At 42.4% G+C, this 22,269-nt stretch overlaps 1 long non-coding RNA gene across 1 annotated transcript in view; it reads left to right on the forward strand.

Moving 5' to 3' along the window:
- Window positions 1-16,849, forward strand: part of LOC148135692 (uncharacterized) — a 404,329-nt gene extending 387,480 nt beyond the window's left edge. Inside the window, exon 7 of the long non-coding RNA XR_015754929.1 lies at window positions 16,783-16,849. This is a non-coding gene — a long non-coding RNA (uncharacterized LOC148135692). The remainder of the gene's footprint in view (window positions 1-16,782) is intronic.
- Window positions 16,850-22,269: the final 5,420 nt, after the last annotated feature.

Genomic DNA, 22,269 nt, shown 5'->3' on the forward strand with positions numbered 1-22,269 from the left:
GAGATGGTGGTCTATCAACAGTGGGGAACACACTGGCTTCAAGAGTGTGTGGCAATATGTGACCATCACTGGCCTGGTCAGTTCACGTGCCAGGAAGTGGGAAAGGAAAGATGAATAGATGTAGGCTCATGAAGATAGAAGATGGGGATCTGGGGGGGAGCAAAGCCTATCAAGTCATGAACGTAGAGTCACAGAGTTATACATCATGGAGGGTTCACAGTAAGGGATATCAGGGAGGGATCTGCATGTTTTGTGCCTCACTGCTGGGAACTGAAAGTACTCAATGGGCAAGAAATTGGTGCAAGCATGCCCAGAGGGCCTGAGGTAGGTATCTCCATCTGTGAAGGAGGGGTCTGCAAAACCCACCAGTATGAGGTTCAATCAAGGACAAACACATGGCACACAGACCCATGCACCGTACAGGATACAGATCTGCAGGGTCCATAATTCCTGGCAACTTTAATGTATTGGCTCCTTGGGTGCTGCACACCTCCCAGCCATCTCATTTAAACCAACACATTTGCATGCAGAGGCCACAGTAAGAATTGATATGTTCGACCATGAGAGGCAATGGTGCCAGTGAAACCCATTTCCCTGGATATACTTCATTCATCTTGCTTTGTCATGCTGCAGATGGCTGTTAACATAGACATCAATCCTTAGTACATCCTGGATGGACATAAAGTTTGGCATTGTGTTGGTATCGCTCATTGCTACGGGTGAAGTGCAAAGACAAATCAGATTTATTCCAAAAGTGATACCTTAAAGTGCACCATCACATACACTAATAAAATGCCCTTCAAAAGATTTATCTGCTTTCTTTTGCTTCCATGATGTTTTGGAGTTGTCCAGTTTTTAAAGCTGGGGAGAGGAAGCCTACTCAGCAGTGCAGACTGTTGGTCTTTGAAGGTTTGGTAGTCTCACCGGAGGAGGCATGTATGTCAGGACAGCTCAGACAAGCTGAGGGTTTTTTTTGCCAGAGGCAAGTGGAGCCTCCTCAGCTTCAATATCCTAGAATCAGAGCTGTGCAGCTCGTATGAAGGTTGGGGCTCCCTCCACCTCTGAACTGTCCCATGAAGAGGACTGTTCCTCCTCTGACCGTGTGCCTCCTGTCATTGCCTATTCATCGTCAGTGTGTTATTGAACTCTCAAATAAAGTCCTGGAGTCCTGATATTGAGTTGAACCGAGTGCAAACATGTAGATGTGGTGATGTTGGTGCTTTTCTGACATTGCTCCTGCCACCTTGCACATTCAAAGGGCAAACATGGAGCACGCAGAGTATTGTGGTGATGGCCAATTTGAATGAAGGCCAGCACAAGCAATCGACAAGCTCCAATCCCTTGGTCTCAGCTTTGATTTACAAGTCAGGAATTTGACCTGTCTCATTTCTTGCCGAAGGAGAGGATAGTGGGAGGTGTATATAATTGAAGCAATTTGGGACATTAATGAGATGAAGGTGTATGGATATATGATAGTTGCCTCAGAATAACAAGACTCTGAACTCACCAATTGGTAAAAGTTTCCTCTGCGCTGCAATTTCAATGTTTTCATTCCCACTGTATTTTCTCAACTTGCTTGCCTTTACTACTTCAGGCAGGGGAAGATTTGACCCCTGGTCAGCTTTTGTAGATACTGTTCGTGGAATTAGTGTGATCAGGATACTATCAAAGCCCCTTTCCTTCAAATAGTGCACTGAAAGTTTTACATCCACTTGAAAAGGCATATCAGCCTGTTTGACATCTCAGTCACAATAGAGACCAGGATTGTCAGCCGAAGTTTTGTGTTCTCAGAATGTGAGCCGACAATCTTCAAACTGGTCTTGCACAACACCACTGAGAATGTGCGAGCCCATTTGGAGCATTCACTGTAAAAATAAACTCTGCAAAATTACTCCCTGGCGAATGTGAAAAGAACATGCAATTGGATCTAAGAGCTTTTGTGTATTTAAGATTATTATGGGCTTAATTCACACCCCAAAGTAAACTATCAATATTTAATATCATGCAGAGGAAACAGTGAAAAGCTTCAAACCTTCACTCTATTCTTCTGAGAAATTCATTTTATCATGATGTAGCTGTTGACAGAGCAGCTTGTTCAGCAATATTTAAAGTACTGGTGAGACAGATTGATTGCTCCATAATTTCTAGATTAAACATGGTTCCGGACAGTTTCCAAGCAACACAACCTTTATTATGAAATTCCATGCTCTTTAATAGCATGCAAAACAGTCAGTTAAATAAGCATTTTGGGGCACCGTGAAATGTTCATCCACTCTGCCCTTTTGCTCGAGATACCCGCTGTGGTTATTTCCTGATAACTGGGAATGGCTTTGAGCTTGTGCTCCTTATGCCAGTGAATTCACACTGTTAAGAAGTGTTGTGACCCTCTTATACACCTTACCTTCTCTCCCAAATTATAGGATTGCAAAAGACCATGGCCCATTGCTGTCACCATTAAATTAGCAAGACATGAAGTTAAATGATGAGAGATATATCTGTGGGACTTTGTAGGTCCACAAGAGGCAAGTCAGGACTGTGATGGAACATTTCATCTGAAAAATGGATTTCTGACTGTGGCAACATTCTCACAGTGCTGCACTGTACAATTAGGTCAGACACTGTGCTCAAAGGTTGGATGTGAACCCATAGTTATCTAACTCAAAGAAGTAAGAATGCCAGGAATGAGCCCAAGCTGATCCACAGGAAAGAAAGCAAAGTAAACATTTCCTCCAGGGAGATTGTTACCTGTGTGGCTTTAACGTAAATTTCTCGACCTTTGGTCTGGGTTTGAGCCTTAACATAATTTGTGGATGACACCAAAGTTAGTGGTACAGTGGTCAGTGAAGAAGGTATCTAACATTGCAAAGGGATCTTGATCAATTTGGCCAATGGACCAAGGAGTGGCAGATGAAACCTAATTTGGATACATTTTTGTAAGACTTATACATTTAATTGGAGAGCATTATCCGACAGAGAGACCTAGAAGTTCAGGTGCATAGTTCTTTGAAAGATGCATCTCAGGAAGACAGGGTAGTAAAGAAGGCATTTGGCACGCTTGGCTTCGTTGCTCAGACCATTGAGTATAGAAGTTGAGACATCATGTTGTTTTTACAGGATGTTGATGAGGCTACTTTTGGAGAACTGTCTACAGTTCTGGTCATCCTGCTATAGGAAGGATATGATTAAATTGGAGAGGGTGCAGAAAAGATTTACAAGAATGTTGTCGGGACTGCTGTACGATTTAAGTTGGAGGGAGAGGGTGGATAGGCTAGGACCTTTTTCACTGGAACATTGAAGATTGAGAGGTGACCTGACAAATGTTTATAAAATCATGACATAGACAAGGTGATTAGCAAAGGTCTTTTCCCTCGGAGAGGGATATCTAAACTATAGGGCATATTTTTAAGGTGAAAGGAGAAACATTTAAAAAGAACCTGAGGGGCAACAGAGGTTGGTTTGTATTTCAAATGAACTGCCAGAGGAAGTGGTCCAGTTATAATATTTAAAAGACATTTGGACAAGAATATGAATAGGAATGCTTGAGAAGGATTTGAGCCAAATGCAAGCAAGTGTGATGAGTTTAGTTTGGGAATTGGTCGGTTTGGAAGAGTTGGACCAGAGGGTCTGTTTCTGTGCTGATGAATCTATGACTCGATGTATATTAAATCAAATTTCATTCCATTCAGTGGTACAGACTGCAGATACAGAAACCAGTTTTGGAAAAACTAGTCAACATATTTCACGACAGCTGCTGAAGAGATAGAAGCTGATTTGTGGTATGGAAGTATTCATCATATGATGTGGGAAATTTAAAGTGATGTATGTCCATTACACATCGCATAGTAAATTCAAAATGTTGCTATTATGGGATTCACATTCCTCATGTTGGATTGAGTCTAGGGTCAGGAAATTCTGTGAACTTTTTTGTCTTAATAGAGATCAACTGCTTCTCAAGTATTTCTCAGAAAGTCATATGTTGAAGGCCAACTCCAATACCATTAGTTGGACTGACACCTCAGTGAGGTCAGCTTGAGGTAAAACATGAAACCAAGCAACCATTTTGTGTAGACACTGAACTCATGGGGAAAAAATACCCAGGGAATTTGCCGTCTCCTGGCCCACATTTTTCATTGGCTTAAAGCATTAAACGCTGCTCTATTTATTTATGGAATGGGAACAATTCTGTGTGATATGTTTGCCATAACATCAATTCTTGAACTCTGAAGTAATTCACTGTTTGCAAAGCACTTTGGAGAAATGCAGAAGTGGAAGATTCTATTCTTTGGCTTGCAATCACTTCGCAATTGACGTCTGAATGTTGCAGAGCCAATAATGGAAATTGAGAAGGAAGGCAGTACAGTTTCAGAGTCTTCACTCAATTCCACTTCCATCAAATTTACTGATAATTACTTGTAACGATTGTAATCCTGTCCACCAATTGGTTGCTAATCATGGTGCATTCAGAGCCATAATTGTCAGATGTGTTTTCAGAAACCATTTCAGCAAGGCTACATGGGGATAGAAGATAGCCTTGTCTTTGGGTCTTCAAAACATGATTAGGGCCAGTTATCTGTAATCCAATACTAGCTGATCAGACTGCTCATTTGACATCCAGCAGACTGATAAGCAAAAGGTTCAACCAATCAAATGTTGGGAATACTTCAGCCATTGTTTTTACACCCTGAAGAAAACTATTCTCGAGCAGTGGATGACTTCCCACTCCTTACCAACAAAGAGTTAACCAGACTGTTTGCAATCTTGGTGTAACATTTTCATTATTGTACTACCAATAAGACTGCTCATACCCACCTGAGTAACAGCCTAATGTTGCCTCTCTCAGTTTATCAGCTGTGGAAACCTTCATTCATGTTTTTGATTCTCCAGTTTTGACTGTTCTAATGCATTCCTAGCCAATCTCCCACCATCTACCATCCAAAAACTCAAGATCATCCAAAAGTCTTGTGTGTATCCTGATTTGCAGCAAGTTCTGTTCTCCTATCATCCCTGTGCTCACTGACCAATATTGACTTTCAGTACAGTAACTCTTGTCACTGTTTGCAAACCCCTCGATGGCCCTTCCCTATCTCTGTAATCTCCAAATTATTGTTGCTCCTTTAAATTCAGCCTCTCATGTATTCCCAGTTGTAACTGCTCCACCAATGGCGGCTGTGCCTTCACTTGTCGGGGTCACAATCTCAAATCCCTTTTGTACATTTCTGTTCCACTCCACCCCAATTTCCAAACTAAATACACTTTCTAAAGCAATGCATTTGACCAGGTGAATGGAGTGTACTGCACGTTGACCTGAAACAAACATTCAGAAATACGGATTCAAGTTTTCCATCCAAAATTAGCAACAATTGTCATTAAGTTTTCCTTGCTTTGACCAATATTGATTAATTGAGGTTTTCAACTATAAGACTCATTCAACAGAGTCAGCGAAGTTATTGGTTTTGTCAAGAACAAAGAACAGTACAGCGGTGGACCAGCGTCTTCGGCCCACCGCCCCTGCACTGACACCACCCCTGTACTGACATATGATGCCTTTTCTAAACTAAAAACCTTTTATCTTAATGTGGTACATATTCCTCTATTTCCTGCCTGTTCATGTACCTGTCAAGATGCCTCTTAAAATTTGCTGTTGCATCAATTTCTCCATCTCTTCTGGCAGTGCATACTTGGCACTTTTCACTCTGGATGTGAAAAAAGTTGCCTCTCACATATCCTTTGTAAAATTACCCTCTTTTACCTTCAACCTATGTCCTTGAATAATTGATATTTCTACCCTGGGGAAAATGAACTCTGACTATTCGATCCATGCTTCTTGTAACTTTGTAAACCTCTAATAAGTTGCCTCTCAGCCTCCAATGTTTAAGTGAAAATTGGAATTTGTCCAATAAATCCAACTTAATCACGTGAGCCTCTTGGAGCCATAGGTGACTATATGGAATTAAACCAGAAAAGTAAATGTTGAGTGGAACCTACCAGACCCTGAACAGGGTGGGCAATGGCAAGTTCGTTGGGAAAATATGGCGAGATCAGAAAAAAAAATCAGATTCTTGGCATCAAATTCAATTTTACTCTAATGATTTTAACAGTACGATGTACAAGTTAGGTGGATTGGCCATGCTAATTTGCCCGTAGTGTTCAGGGACATGTAAGGTAGGTGCATTAGTCATGGGAAAATGCAGGGTTGTAGGGATTCAATGGGTCTGGGTGGGATGCTCTTCAGAGGGTCAGTGTTGGGCTGAATGGCCTGTTTCCACACTGTAGGGATTCTATTCTGCAAAAGTAAGTTAAGAACCTTGCTACTGAGCGATGCACTTGCACGCATTAACATCTAATTGTTACTTTTACTTGCCTCGTTTGGATGCAGTTTGCTACTTTCTCAGACATTGGAGAGAAAATAGCCGGTGACAGCTCATGACATGAAAGTCTGAGTGATGGGCAAACCTTCATCCATGGAGGTTGATGTCAGACTTGGATCAATCTCACCACATCAATTGACATATCTCTGACTCACACATAATTCAGTTCACCACTTCCCCAGTAGTGACACCTTTCATTGTCATGCTCCTGCCAGGCCATTATCTATGCAGGGACAGGCAACCATCAGAGCAGCGTGCATCTCAGGCTCTCAGTTTTCTCTCTTAGCACTCATTCACTTTAAAAAACTGCAAGATGTTTGAGCAGAAGTTGGCCATTAAATCTATTGAGGTGAAAGTGACTGCAAATGCTGGAGATCACTTTAATAAGGCTGGAAGATTTTGCAGCAGAAGTTGGTGCTGGAAAAGCACAGAAGGTCAGGCAGCATCCAAGGAGCAGGATCCCGACTCAACACTGACATTTTCTACGAAACCACCGACTCCCATAGCTACCTGGATTACACCTCCTCCCACCCTGCCTCCTGCAAAAATGCCACCCCTTATTCCCAATTCCTCTGCCTCCACTGCATCTGCTCCCAGGAGGACCAGTTCCACCACAGAACACACCAGATGGCCTTCTTCTTTAAAGACCGCAATTTCCCTCTCGTGTGGTTGATGATGCCCTTCAGCGCATCTCATCCACTTCCTGCACCTCCGCCTTCGAACCCCACCCCTCCAAGCGCAACAAGAACAGAAACCCCGCGGTCCTCACCTTCCACCCACCAACTTCTCTATACATTGCATCATGATCTGCCATTTCCGCCACCTACAAATGGACACCGCCACCAGAAGTATATTTCCCTCCTCACCCCTATCCGCTTTCCATAGAGACCGCTCCCTCCGCGACTACCTCAACAGGTCCACGCACCCCAGCAACCCACCCTCCCATCCCGGCACCTTCCCCTGCCACCATAGAAATTGCAAAACCTGCACCCACACGTCCCCCCCACCTCCGTCCAAGGCCCCAAAGGAACCTTCCACATCTATCAAAGTTTCACCTGCACTTCCAAGTCATTTACTTTTTCTATGCAGTGGGGAGACAGGATGCCTACTCGCATAGCACATCTCTGGGACACCTGCACCAACCAACCCCACCACCTTGTGGCCGAACACTTCAACTGCCCCTCCCCCTCTGCCGAAGACATGCAGGTCCTGGGCCTCCTCCATCACCACTCCCTTACCACCCAACGTCTGGAGGAGGAACACCTCATCTTCCACCTCAGGACGCTCCCATCTCTTTATTCCAGTTTCAACCTTCCAGCTCAGCACCCCCCCTCATGAGCTGTCCCATCTGTCCCACCTTCCTTCCCACCCTCCCTCTGACCTACACCTTTACCCCCACCTCCATCCACTTATTGCACTCTCAGCCAACTTCTCCCTAGCCCCATCCCCCTCCCATTTATCTCTCCACCCCCGAGGCTCCCAGCTTTATTCCTAATGAAGGGCTTTTGCCTGAAACGTTAATTTCCCTGCTCCTCGATGCTGCCTGACCGGCTGTGCCATTCAGGGAGACAACAGCTAATCTGAGCATCCTCAACTCCACTTTCGTGCCTTTTCCCAATAATGTTTGGTTGCCTTCATGATTAAAAACTGTCTTCCTAATTCAGCCTTGAATGTACATCATGACCTCCAGAGCCCTGTCCAGCAAAGAATTCCACAGATTGACTGACCTCTGAGAGGAGGAATTCCTCCTCGTTTCTGTCTTCAATGAAAGACCAATGTTCAGAGATTCATCCTCAGCTCTCCCACAAGGGGAAACAACCTTTCTGTATCTACCCTGACAAATCCCCTTGTGCTTTTTTTTTCAAAGGATACCCACTTTGATGTTGTATCACTGTTTGGATACTGGCAGTATCTCTGCCTTGCCTTGTTTTTTTTGCACATTGCCCAACCATTCAGAACTTAGAGACTCACAGTACTCAAACAAAACAAACAACTGTGGATGCTGGAAAACTGAATCCACAACAAAAATTCCTGGAGAAACTGAGCAGGTTTGGCAGCATCTGTGGAGAGAAAGCAGGGTTAATGTTTCAAGTTCAGTTCTGAGGAAGGGTTACTGGACTTAAAACGTGAACTCTGCTTTCTCTCCACAGATGAGTGGGCGGCACAGTGGCACAGTGGTTAGCACTGCTGCCTCACAGCGCCAGAGACCCCAAGTGGGCGGCACGGTGGCACAGTGGTTAGCACTGCTGCCTCATAGCGCCAGAGACCCGGGTTCAATTCCCGCCTCAGGCGACCGACTGTGTGGAGTTTGCACATTCTCCCCGTGTCTGCGTGGGTTTCCTCCGGGTGCTCCGGTTTCCTCCCACACTCCAAAAATGTGCAGGTTAGGTGAATTGGCCACGCTAAATTGCCTGTAGTGTTAGGTGCAGGGGTAAATGTAGGGGAATGGGTCTGGGTGGGTGCGCTTCGGCGGGTCGGTGTGGACTTGTTGGGCCGAAGGGCCTGTTTCCACACTGTAAGTAATCTAATCTAATCTAATGATGCCAGTTCTGCTCAATTTCTCCAGAAATGTCTGTTTTTAGCCCCACAGCACTGCTGCCTTGCTTTTTAATGCAGATACAAAGCTAGGCACCCTATTATGTCTGTCAGCAATAATCAGACAAGTGAATGGACATGTTGCTGTATGATGCCATGCTACATCAAGGTTACACCTGCAGCATGTGTCACTCAGTTTTACTCAGCAAGCACACTGAATGTGCTTCAACAAATGACCATGACTCAGACATAAGTTGAAGGTGAAAGGGGGTAATTTTTTAAAGGAGATGTGAGAGGCAAGTTTTCTTTTACATACAGAGTGATAAGTGACTCAGAGTTTTGGGGGAGTAGTTCTGTGTCAAGTTTAGGTAGACTGTCATCAGTCAGATTGTCCCAACACAATCAAGGACATCATCTGACCTCAACCAAGGGGCTTGGAGATTATCGGTCATCTGCTTGGGCCATTCAGGCTCAGTGTTCCTTTTAACTGCACCGGTGCAATTGTTCAATGGTCTGCATATGATGAGTTGCATGCCGAAGAATTTTGCAGCATTGACATCTGGTTATAGATTTTGCTGTTGTGCTCTGTGACCTTGGAGATTGGCACTGAAGGAAAGACAATTACCAGAAATGTTAGTCAGGGGCTCCATACCATGACAGCACAGGGAGTGTCCAATGGTCAGTCCCGCATGTCCAATGTACTGGTTGGATATAAGCCAGTCTGGGAGCTTCACCAAGATCAGTCATGGGCCTGGTCAATCATCAGTCAGGCCTAACATCCCAAGTCAGGCAATGAACCATGGTCAGATTCGGGAGTCTATTCATTGCAGTATCAATGAATGCTCGAAGGGACTAGTGCTGTGATGCATGAGTTGGGGAAGTCAGTTCTGGAGAAAGGAGGCAGTGGGCTGGGATGCAGAAGGGACAGTGAGTGTGACATTAAAGTTGGAATGTGATAATGCATTGGAGGGCACAGGTTACTGGGGGAGGGGAGACTTTCTGAGATAATCATCACGACCCTGGCTCCAATGGGGAGACAGTGCATCTCCAAGGTTTAAATCAGCTGGAGGCCTGAAGATTTGGGGTAAATTTGAGAGGGTAAAGATATAAGTGAAGATTTGGATGGGAACACTGGGAAGTTCAGAACTGATGGATTCAATGAAGAGTACAAGGGAGAAAGTGTTGAGATGTAGAGCTCGAACACCTCTGTTAATTAAAACCAAACACCCAGAAAAGCTCAGCTCGCCTTGCCTCATAATCTGTTAAAAGTGTGTGAGTGAAAGAGAATTCCTAATTTCCAATATTTAAAGAAAAATAACAATTTATTTTCTGAACACTAGATAAACTATTAACAAACAGAACACCCTTTTTCTTAACTAATTATTATCTGACCCCAACTCTATAGAAATGCTGCTCCAATGACACAATTATTAAACAGTACATCGAATTAATCTCAAGTCCACACAATTTCTGTCTTCTGTGAGGTTTCGAATTTTCCATCTGCTGATACCCTGGGACTTTTTCTTTCTTCTTACTGCGAGTATTTTTACAGTAAAAGGTACCTTCTGATAGAGAGTACCTTTTTATATCTTTAAGAACAAGATGTTATTTGGGCAGTCAGCTGGCCGGCACTACGGCAATTGCTCTGCTGTTTGATGGCAGCTGCTTTGACCAAATGTTCAAAATGCCCTGGTTTTATATCATAGAGTCATCAAGTCCTACAATATGGAGACAGGCTGTTTGGCCCAAACTGGTCCATGCCAACTAAAATGCCAACCTACGCTAACACCATTTCCCTACACTTGTCCCATATAATTCTAAACCTCTCCAATCTATGCATTTGCCCAAATGTCTTTTAAATGGTCGTAATGTACCCGCCTCAACCACGTCCACATGCAAATCACCCTCTGTGTAAAATGTTGCCCCTCAGATTTCCTTTTATTCTTTCCTGTCTAACTTTAAACTGATGCCCTCTAATCCTCGATTCCCAAACACTGGAAAAAAGACTGAATGCGTTCACCCTACCCATGCCTCTCATGACCTTATACACTTCTATAAGATCGCCCCTAGTCTCCTACACTCTAAAGCAAAAGGTCCTAGCTTGTCCAACTTCTCCCTATGACTCAAACCGTTGAGTCCTGGCAATATCCTTGTAAATTTCTTCTGCACTGTTTCCAGTTTAATAACATTCTTCCTATAGCAAAATGATTAAAACATAACACAATACTTCAAGTCCGACCTCACCAACATCCTGCACAATTGCAACATAACTTCCCACCTTCTATACTCGATGCCCTGATTGATGAAGGCCAGTGTGCCAAAAGTCTTCTTCACTGCCCTACCTGAGAAGCTGCTGATTAAAGAAATAGCTCCATGCTGATTCTCTATCTTCTGACATCACTCTCCTGCAAGAATCTGTGTTTGAATTTACCTTTTTGCCAAGGGGTGTATTATAGGGCATTGCCGGAAATTGGAACAGCTATTTGTTAAGTTGTATTTTTGGGTTAGTTGGGTTTTAAAATAGTTACGTTATTCTAAATTTGGCTTTCTTTTGTACGTGTGTAAATAAATTCTGTTTTGTTTAAAACTGAGTGGTGGGGCCAGCTGCATCACTCCTGGAATATCCACTATACACCTGCTGAAAACAACTAGAAAAATTAGGGTCTGGGCTACCTTCTTAAAATGTTTTGAGGGGTCTGGCCTGGTCCACCACACTAACAATGATGCAAAAGTATCAGCCAGGGCTCCCACAATTTCTTCTTGCAGCGTTCTTGGATATATCTGGTTAGGACCAGGAGATTTATCAACCTTCATACGTTCAGGTATATCCAACACCTCCTCTACTGTGATATAGATGGTCTCCAACATATGACCACTAACTTCCCCAAGTTCCCAAGACTGCATGTCTTTCTCCACGGTACACACAGAGGAGAAATATTCCTTGAGGACCTCGCCCAGCTCCTACGTATGCATGTCCACTTTGGTCCCTGAGGGGTCCTATTCTCTCTCTACTCATTCTTCTTCCATTAATATACTTAAAGAAGTTCTTTGAATTCATCCTAATCTTCTCAGCCAAGGCTATCTCGTGCCCCCTTTTCGCCCACCTGATTTTCTTCTTCAGTCACCTCCTGTATCCACTGTGTATCTCAGGAATTCCCTTGATCCCAGCTGCCTGTACCTGAGCCATGCCTCCTTCATTTTTCTGGTCAAAGCCTCAACATCTCTTGTCATCTAGGGTTCCCTATTCCTGCCAACCTTTCCCTTCACCCTTGCAGGAATATACAGACTTTGAACTCTAGCTACCTTACTTTAAAAGGCCTCCCATGTATCGGAGGTCCCTTTGCCTGCAAAGAAACTACTCCAATCAACCCCTGCAAGCTCCTGTCTAATTCCATCAAAATTCGCCTTGCTCCAAGTTAGTGCTTGAACATGGGGCCAGTTTTGTCCTTCTCCATAACTAATTTCAAATGAGTAGAACTATGGTCACTGCTCCCAAAGTGCTCTCCCACCTGTCCTGCCCCATTTCCCAACAATAGGTCGAGTTTTGCCCCTTCCTGAGTAGTACCCTCTATGTAATGCTTGAGGAAACTTTGCTGAATGCATTTAACAAATTCCATCCCATCTAAGTCCGAAACACTCTGGCAGTCCCAGTCTATGTTCAGAAAATTAAAATTCCTTACTACGTAAGTCTCCCCAGTCTCTCTGCATATTTGTTCCTTTAATTTCCGTTGACTGTTTGGGAGCCTACAGTACAACCCCAATTATGTCACCACCCCCTTCTTATTTCTAGCTCCATCACCTTCCACCACCTCTGTCCCGCCCTAAAGCACCAGTACCCTGGCATATTAAGCTGCCAGAGTTTAGATCAGAGTGGTGCTGGAAAAGCACAGCAGGTCAGGCAGCATCCGAGGAGCAGGAAAATCAACGTTTCGGGCAAAAGCCCTTCATCAGGAATAGAGGCAGGAAGCTCTGTCCACCCTGGTGGCTTCCTTCTTCTGTTCCTGATGAAGAGCTTTTGCCCAAAACGTCGATTTTCCTGCTCCTCGGACGCTGCCTGACCTGCTGTGCTTTTCCAGCACCACTCTGATCTAAACTCTGGTTTCCAGCATTTGCAGTCCTCACTTTTGCCTACTACATTAACTGCCAGTCCTGTCTCTCCTTTAGCCATGTTTCTGTAATGGCCGTAATATCCCAGTCCCATGTACCTATCCACACGCTGAGTTCATGAGCCTTACCTATCAGCCTTCTTGCATTGAAATCGATGCAATTTAATCAAATAGATATTCCTTGCTCCATATCATGTTCCAGCCTGACCTGTCTCTTCATTCGACTATTTCTGATCACTGTCTCTCCTTCCACCTTCACATTTGCCTCCCTGTTGTTGAGGATCCCACCTTTGCCAATCTAGTTTAAACCTTCCCATGTAGCAATAGCAAATCTGGCTGCTAAGATATTTGTCCCTCTCCAGTTCAAATGCCGCCCGTCCCTCTTGAACAGGTCACCTCTGCCCCAGGATGCAGGAGAGTCGGTCGAAAAGTGTGGCACTGCAAAAGCCCAGCATGTCAGGCAACATCCAAGGAGCAGCAGAGTCAAAGTTTCAGGCATAAGGCTAAAGAGTTTATGCCCAAAACGTCGACTCTGCTGCTCCTTGGATGCTGCCTGAGCTGCTGTGCTTTTCCAGTGCCACACTTTCCACATCTGCCCCAGACAACATCCCAATGATGTAAAAATCTGAATCCCTGTCCCCTGCACCAATTCTTTAGCCACACATTTATCAGCCTCTTGTTCTTACCCTTACTCATACGTGACACTGGAAGTAATCTGGAGATTACCACTGTTGAGGTCCTGGTTTTTAAATTTTGTCCGAGCTCTCGATAATCACTGTGCAGGATCTCATCCCCGTTTTTACCTCTGTCATTTGTGCCAACGTGCACAATGATTTCTGGCTGTTCACTCTCTCCCTTGAGAATGTCCTGCAGCCACTTTGAGATATCCTGGTTCCTGGCACCCTTGAGGCAAATCACCATCCTGGATTACCGTTTGCAGCCGCAGAATCTCCTGTCTGTCCCCGAACTAATCGGCCAACATCGTACCCTCTCATTGGTCTGATGTCGTCAATACAGTAAATTCAAGGGTTTTAGTATCCAAGGCATAATTTCAATTAATTGGTTAAATTTGGACTGGTGTCAAAACAGCAACTAAAATTCAGGCATCCATTTGACAGCCAACTGTTTCAGGTATCCAGAACAGGTTTTGGAACAGCCTGTCTCTTAGCTGTTCTGTTCTGACAGCTGTGGCTGTACTTTAAATTTACTTTAAAATTCAGAAAACACTTTCTATCTTAAAGTGAACATACACTCATTCGACTTCGTAACAAAACTAACTTTGAGGTGTCACCAAGATAAAGAGGCTATGAAGTGCTACCTGTATTGCCTTCCAACCTTATGCAAATCACAAGTGTCCAATGAAAATGAGAAATGGCTGCCACCATGCCCAGGGCATGTAGAGTTTTTTGATGTCTGAAGACCCAGGTGACAATTGTGAGCAATGTGAGGCCCTTCAAGGGGCAAATCCCTGCAGTACTGGTTTGAGATATCTGTAATCATAGAATATTGCATGTGGAACAAACAATATTGACCATGTCATTCGTCATTACACTTGATGCACTTATTTTGGCTGACAGCATTAAACAGGGACCACACTGAGCTTTAAGTATACCATCAGTAGCATGAATTCCACAGGTCCAGGCAGTGACACTACATGTGTACATGTGTACATGATAGCAGCATGTTGCAGAAGCATGGTGCAGACATTAGTAAGGTGAGGAGTAGCAAATTGCACAACATAACTTGCGAAGGCTCATGGAGAGAAACCTTCCACAAGACTCCCTAAAATGTACACTTCTCCAATTTATGGTAAAATTCTGTGCAGATGCTGTGAACAAAGATTGAATTTTGCCATAATCAGGGAAATCAGACAATAATGAAGGAACACAGTGAGACTAGAGTCAGTATTCTAACATTATGTTGCAATGGGTTTTTGAAGTTTCACACACACCTACAACATAGAGAAATGTTCAATAGTAGGAAGCTTATTTTAACTCTGACGGAATTAGTAAACAAACTTGTGGGAGGTGAATAGGCAGATCAATAAAATATCCACTGTTCCTTAAAGACCAGACATAAAATTGCCAATAATGCAGCATTATGCACAGACACCAAAGCAGCACCTGAAGGCCAATGATAATAATGTTATGTAAAATCATCAAAACAATTCTGAGTTGACTTAATCTTTTTGTGCCTTCAGATAATTACATTGAATGTCATTCAAAGGTAGGCAAGCAAGTCACTTGTCATGGTCCTTTGTCAATCCGATAGTTATTAATATGTGAAGTCATATCCCATTATAATTATCACTTCTGAAAGAAAGCTTCTTAAAATCATATTGTCCTAGCTGAGCACTAATTCTCCCTGATTATATTTCTGTGTAATTTATTAGGATTGGCTGCAGTAGTTTAATCACACGCTAATTACGCTTTTTCATTTAGAACTGACAAGCTGGCTGAGTTTTAAGAAACTTCAGTAAAGTTTTCCTTGTCGTCTCTACAGAGACGCCTTGATTATTTGTGATTTAAATGTATTTTCTGTTTTGGCAAATTCAAGTGTTCAGTGAGGGAGAGGTGGGACACTTCACTTGCAGACATTTTCAGATCAAGCGTGGCAGGAGCTCATTACTGTGTAATGTTTCAACATTGGCCTTGGTTACACTGTCATAGAGTCATAAAGATGTACAGCACGGAGACAGACCCTTCAGTCCAAACCGTCCATGCCAACCAGATATCCCAACCCAATTTAGTCCCACCTGCCAGGACCCAACCATATCCCTCTAAATCCTTCCTATTCATACAACCATATGCCTTTTAAATGTTGCAATTGTACCAACCTCCACCACTTCCTCGCAGCTTATTCCACACACGCACCACCCTCTGCGTGAAAAGGTTGCCCTTAAGTCTCTTTTCTATCTTTTCCCTCTCACCTTAAACCTATGCCCTCCAGCTTTGGACTCTACCACCCCATGGAAAAGACCTTATCTGGTTACCCTATCAATGCCCCTCATGATTTTATGAACCTCTATGAGGTCACCCCTCAGCCCTGTCCTTTATTAAAAGTGACAATCCCACCAGAACACTTAAAACATTCGATAAGTAGTTTAATTAAAACAAAGATCTACTCTGTCACAGTAAAAATAGGCAGTGCTGGAGAAATTCAGCAGGTCTGGCAAAACCGTGATAAGAGAAACGGAATTAGCATTTTGAATCTAATGTGAATCGCCACACATATTGCCAGACCTGCTGAGTTTCTCAGGTACTTGGTGTTTTTATTTCAGATCTCCAGCATCTGTAGTACTTTGCTTTTATTTGAGTGTTCTACTCAATGATAGTTGTGCTTCCTTTGTCAACCTGAAGTTCAAGCAAGACAACATAGGCCATATGAGTAAATCACACCTCCAAGATACCTGTCATATTCTGCATACTGAAGAAGGGCTTATGCCCGAAACGTCGATTCTTCTGTTCCCTGGATGCTGCCTGAGCTGCTGCGCTTTTCCAGCAACACATTTTCAGCCCATATTCTGCATACTGCCTTTTGAACAGTTTTGAAAATCTTAATTCCTTTCAGCTGCTAGTGCATTTTCACAGTTACACGTGGCAACTAAACATTGAGAGAGTAACTTTCTCTGAGTAGCTTGCCTGTAGGTGCACATGACTAAGTGCAATTAATCATTCCAAGTGTATAAGGAGTACCAAACAATATCTTAAATATGTCTTGCTCTTCCGTTGCTGGGTATCACAAATTAAGTTTTATTTTTTATTTGTTCACAGGGTTTGGATCTCACTGACGAGGCCAGAATTTGTTGTCTGTCCTGAATTGCTCTTGAAAAGATGATGGTGAGTTGTTTTCTTCAATTGCTCCAGTTCATGATAGTATGGTGCACCCGTACTACCCCTGAAAGGGACTTTCAGGACTTTGATCCAATGATAGTGACAGAATAGCACTATCTTCCCAGGATGGTGTGTGTGTTAGAGGAGGTCTTAATGTTCCTGGTACTCTTGAAGGCACTGGTGCTCCTTCTGGGTGGTAGGGCTTGTGGGTTTGCAAGTGCTATAGAAGAAGCCAAGGTGAATTTCTGCAGTGCAATTTGTTGAGGGTATACACTGCTACCACTGTATGTCCATGGCAGAGGATATGAATGTTGAAGGTGTTGGATGATGTCCAAATCAAGTGTGCTGCAATATCCTGGATTGTTTTGAGATTCTTGAGTATTGTTTAGCTGTATCCATCCAGACAAGTAGGTAGTATTACACTCTTGACTTGCGCCTTGTGGAAAGTGGACAGGCACTGGGCATTAGGACGTAAGTTATTCATGGCAGAATTCCTAGCCTCTGACCTGTTATTGTAGCCATAGTATTTCTATGGTTAGTCCAATTCAGTTTCTGGTTAATGATAACCCGTAAAATGTTGATAATGGGGATTCAGAGATGTTTATGCCAATGAATGTCAAGGGGAGATGCTGAGATTTTTCCTGTTGGAGACTACCATTGCTTGGCACTTGTGAGGTGTGAATGTTCCTTGGCAATTTTTGGTCCAAGCCTTGATGCTGTCCAAATCTTATTTACATCTGGACATGATTCCTCAGATACTGAAGTAGTCTGCTAATCGTACTGAAAATTGATGAACGTGCCCACCTCCAAACTTAGTTTGGAAAGAAGGTCAATGATTAAGCAGTTGATGATTGGAATTTGGAGACTTTCTTGAGGAACTCACGCAGTATGCTGTCGAGGGATTGAGATGATTGACCTCCTGTTATCACAATCACCTTCCTTTCTGCTTGGATTCATGCCAATGCACTGTCAGTATGGCAACAGCCCAGTCCTTACTGAATAGTCCAAATGAAGCAAAAGATAGAGCAGAAATTTAGTTTGATGTTCACTTCTACTGGTACCCTGTTCAATTGCTGCTCCTTGATGATATCCAGGAGTTGGCACAACTTAATTCTTTGATTCTGGCATCCACCTGACATCCAGATACATTATGCATTGGTGGATCCTGAGTTTCATTAGATTTCCTAAATTCAGATCTGCATTTTCACATCTGATGGCTTTCAGTTCTTTTACTAACTAAAACTGCCTACCCTGGTCTCTGGCAGATCTCTGCAGGATCCTCAAATGGGAAAAAGTGACCATAATGAAATTATATAAAATCTTGGGTATAATTTACTGTTGCAAGGTTAACCACTCAATCACCAGTTAATAAAAACAAATTGCAGGAGATGTGACTGTTCAAATTTGCATTGCTAATTTGTCTAACCAAACCATCATGCAAGAGTGGAGTGGATTCAGTTATTATCCTCTTCTTGATCGAGTAGTTTGTGAAAGTGATGTCTCAGAATGCATTAAGAATCATTATTTGAATGAGGGTTCCCATCAGCCAAGAAACAATAGCATTATTATCACACCATTATCAGGGGAGGCGCCAAAATGACCATGTTAAAAAAATTATATACTTTCTCCTCCTCTCTGACAGCTGCAGTAGCCTCCAAATCTCTGTACTGTGTTCATTCAATGACATAGAGTGGTGTCAGAGCACACCCCTGCATCACAGTGCCTTACAGCAGCTATCTACAATAGAAATTTCCCCAAATTGCAAAAGCACACCATCTGTCTCCAGTTTTCAAAAATAAGCTTCAGTGAACTCAAAATCAGTCAGCATACAAGATATGAAAGGCACAGCAATACTAATATGTCAGTGAGTGAATCAGATTTGCACAGCACACTTGGCCTTTCGAATTTTGTGTTAAATATCACATTGAGGTTCATTTCAAACTGTAAGGAAATTTGATTTCATTTTGCTTTTTCCTCTCAGATAATCTCTCAAAGTGCATTGCATGCATCAAGTTACTTTAAGATGCACTGCAAGCAAGTGTGGAAGCCACTTTTTGCACAAGGACAACTTGGTATTGAGTGCAAAATGCAAGTTGCACCAAGACACTCCCTGCTTTACGTGAAATAGTGTTTTGGATTTGCGTTTTGGAGATTTTCCACATCCATCTGAGCATGATTGCATTCACACATACGACAATGCAGCACTCTGGCACAGTCTTTCAGAGAGGTGTGATTCCACAAATCTTCAAATTTAGACTTGCATCCTAACTTTCATAGGTTATTACAGTCCAGAAGTCAGCTATTCAGCTCGTCATGTCAGAGAGTCATTACAGGTCAGTAGAAGCCATTTGATCTATCAGGTCTGTGCTGGTTGCCTATGAAAAATCCAGTCAACCCAATCCCCTGCTGTATCCCTGCAGCCCATTCTTTGGGTGAACTGTCTAAATATTTTCATTCTTCTGTTACTCCATGATCATCATTCAAATTCATTCTTTGTAAGTTTCTCTAAAATCTGATACCTCCACAGTTTCAAAGAATGCAATCCAAAACTAGCTGTGATCAGAAATTTTGCGCTCAGTTCCCTTCTCGATCTTCAGCAATTCTTCTTTTAAAAATCTATGACCATGTTTCTAACCTGTTTGCCAGAGGAAGGTTTTTCCTTATCGAATGTTAACAAAGCCCTTTATAATTTGAATACCTCCTTTTGGTTTTCTAACCTCTGATAGTCAAAGCAAACTAATTTCAACGTGTGCCTTCTTTCCATTTAGCTCAATTTCCTCATCCTTAATATCTTCCTGGTCAGAATGTTCCCAGCCTTCGTTGAACTTGGTGCATAGAACAGTACGCAAATGTCCAGTAATTTGTCAAATGGTTAACATGATTTCTTTATTGCTGTCCTCCATGGTCTCCTTGCACAGCAACATCTCATGTAAAACTTCCTACTCTTTCAAACAACTGTGGTTGAGCCTGCCTTTGACAAGTTCATGCAAGTTGCAGCAAATGCAAAGCCAGCATAATTCACCATTCGATAGCTTCTCAAAAATGAATAAAAAATGTTCAAGACTTAAACATGCTGAGTCACAATGGTACTTGGATTGCATTGTTGTGTTTTTTGTGTGAAAGTTTGACTGTTGTATTTGCCCAGAGGCATTTTTGGCAAAACCTAACAGAACAGGAAAGTTACAGAGACTTGTCCTTTTAGTTTTTTTTATCTGGGAGAACCCAGTACCGATCAGTGGTGAGTCCCCAAGATGGCTGATAAAGGGGTTTGGTGATGGCAGTGTCACGTCAGCAGTACGCATCTGTGCAAGGGGCATGGAAATAAGCAAAACTCCTTCCATTCTGACCATTCAGGCATTTCCATATCACAAACGACACAGTCCAAGTCAGAGAAAATATAATACCACTTCACTAATCCAGTTTAATCCAACCAGAGAAAGCAACTGACTCATCTGATTCATATTTCAGTTCCCAAACTGACCATCAAATTGAATCTTGCAAATGAAATGTTCAAATTCTTATTGGGTTTTATAGCTATAGCGACTTTATATTGTATATATTTGTATATGTGTCTATATTTTTATATATGAAGTTGTAGGCTGTTGCAAATTATATACCTGAACTAAGTGGAAATTCAGTTAATTGAGGTTAGAAACAAGGAGGTTGAGACAAATACAAGATGAAACAATGAACTACAGATGCTGGAAATCTGAAACAAAAATAGAAATTGCAGGAGAAACTCAGTAGGTCCAGCAGCATCTCTGGAGAAAAAGCAGAGCTAACATTTTGAGCCCATTGATCCTTCTTCAGAACTGGACTTGAACCACTAACAGGATTGGTGAAGTGGCATTATTTTCCTATGCCTTGGACCTATGCCGTTTGTGATATGGGAATGGCTGAATGGTCAGAATGCAAGGAACTTTGCTTATTTCCATGCCCCTTGCACAGATGCTTACTGCTGACGTGACATTGCCATCACCAAACCCCTTTATCAGCCATCTTGGGGACTCACCACTGATCAGCAACTGGACTGGGTTCTCTCCATAGATTCTGTTGGAACTAGTAAGTTTCTGTTTTTGAGAGAAACACAAGTACTTGGATGTCTCCTTGAAGAACCATGACCTATAGAAAGACTGATCCATGAAGTAACAGGGTAACTGTAAGTCAGTCAGTGAAACTGATGAATGTGATCTTGACACAGAGAGAACGCTTGGAGACAGAAGTTGAAATGAAGACTGTCAGAGAATTAGTATTTCATTTGACAATACGAATGCATGTAGTGCAGGGAAGGAGTTGCAATTACTTTATCATCTAGATTTTGGGTGGAATACAGCGGATACGGGCAACAAACCAGTTCAGCATGATCTGGACCAGTGACAGGATGAGCCTCAGCTTAAGGACAGACAGGACCAAATTGTCACCTCCACTCCCTGGCTAACATCATTCCAAACCAAGACCTAGTGCAGGACATTGGGATAAGGCTTTTAATCCCACCTCAGCACTCCGATGCAGCCCCCACCCAAAGATTTCTAGAGGGAGAGTAAAGTTTTATTCTATTATGATGCACTGAGGTTAACCCAAAAGGTGAGCAAACAATAGCTAACCATTTACTACTGATTTGTTTGTCACTATATGTCAAAGCAGATTTAATGCATTGGCTTGTATTTCAAATAAAATGGTTGAAAAAAGCCATTGTTCAGCGCGTACAATAAGCAACAATATTTTTCTCTTTAAAAACGACTTGTGCATTACTACTGCAGTGTTATTTCAAATGTACAAAATATGTCAGTGAAAATGATATGAAAGGGCCTGTTTGGACGCAAATGCATTTTAAAAGTGATGTGGGGATAGATGACAGATGACAAGAAAGGTAGACAGCAAGATCAAGTCATGTATATTCTGGATCTGTCTTTGTCTGGTTTACAAAGCTTTTTCCTTGCACAAGAAATGCAAGTTAATGAATGCTTGTGGTGTTTGTACTGCCATCTAGGGCAGTGAACCTGTGATTGGAGTAGTCTTCTGACACAGTCTTTTTACAACAGAACAATATGAATTATTGTGTATGGTGAACTGATCTTATGTAACTATCTGATAATCTTTGATATTTCCAATCTGTCTTCGACATTTTCTTACAGAAAAGATCATTATGACAAAAGTTCATTGGAATGGCATTAACAAAATATTGGCTGTGGAATATTTATGCAGGGATCATTAACCATTAAGTAGTCTGACATTTTAATAGTAGTCTGCGCTTGCTTTATCTTGAATAATTCTCTTCTCAAAAGTTAATAAAAAAGATTTCTGTGCAACAAAATAAAAAAGGTAGTTGCTGATCATAGAAACTGAATCAAATTATGTTTATCATAACACAAGTAAGGTCTTTAGATTTAATATCAATGTTACAAGTTTACTTCATTGCAGTATAGT

This window comes from Chiloscyllium plagiosum, unplaced genomic scaffold (assembly GCF_037043375.1).
Source record: "Chiloscyllium plagiosum isolate Xiang-an unplaced genomic scaffold, Cpla_swu_hap1 HiC_scaffold_48, whole genome shotgun sequence".
NCBI classification, from domain to species: Eukaryota; Metazoa; Chordata; class Chondrichthyes; order Orectolobiformes; family Hemiscylliidae; genus Chiloscyllium; species Chiloscyllium plagiosum.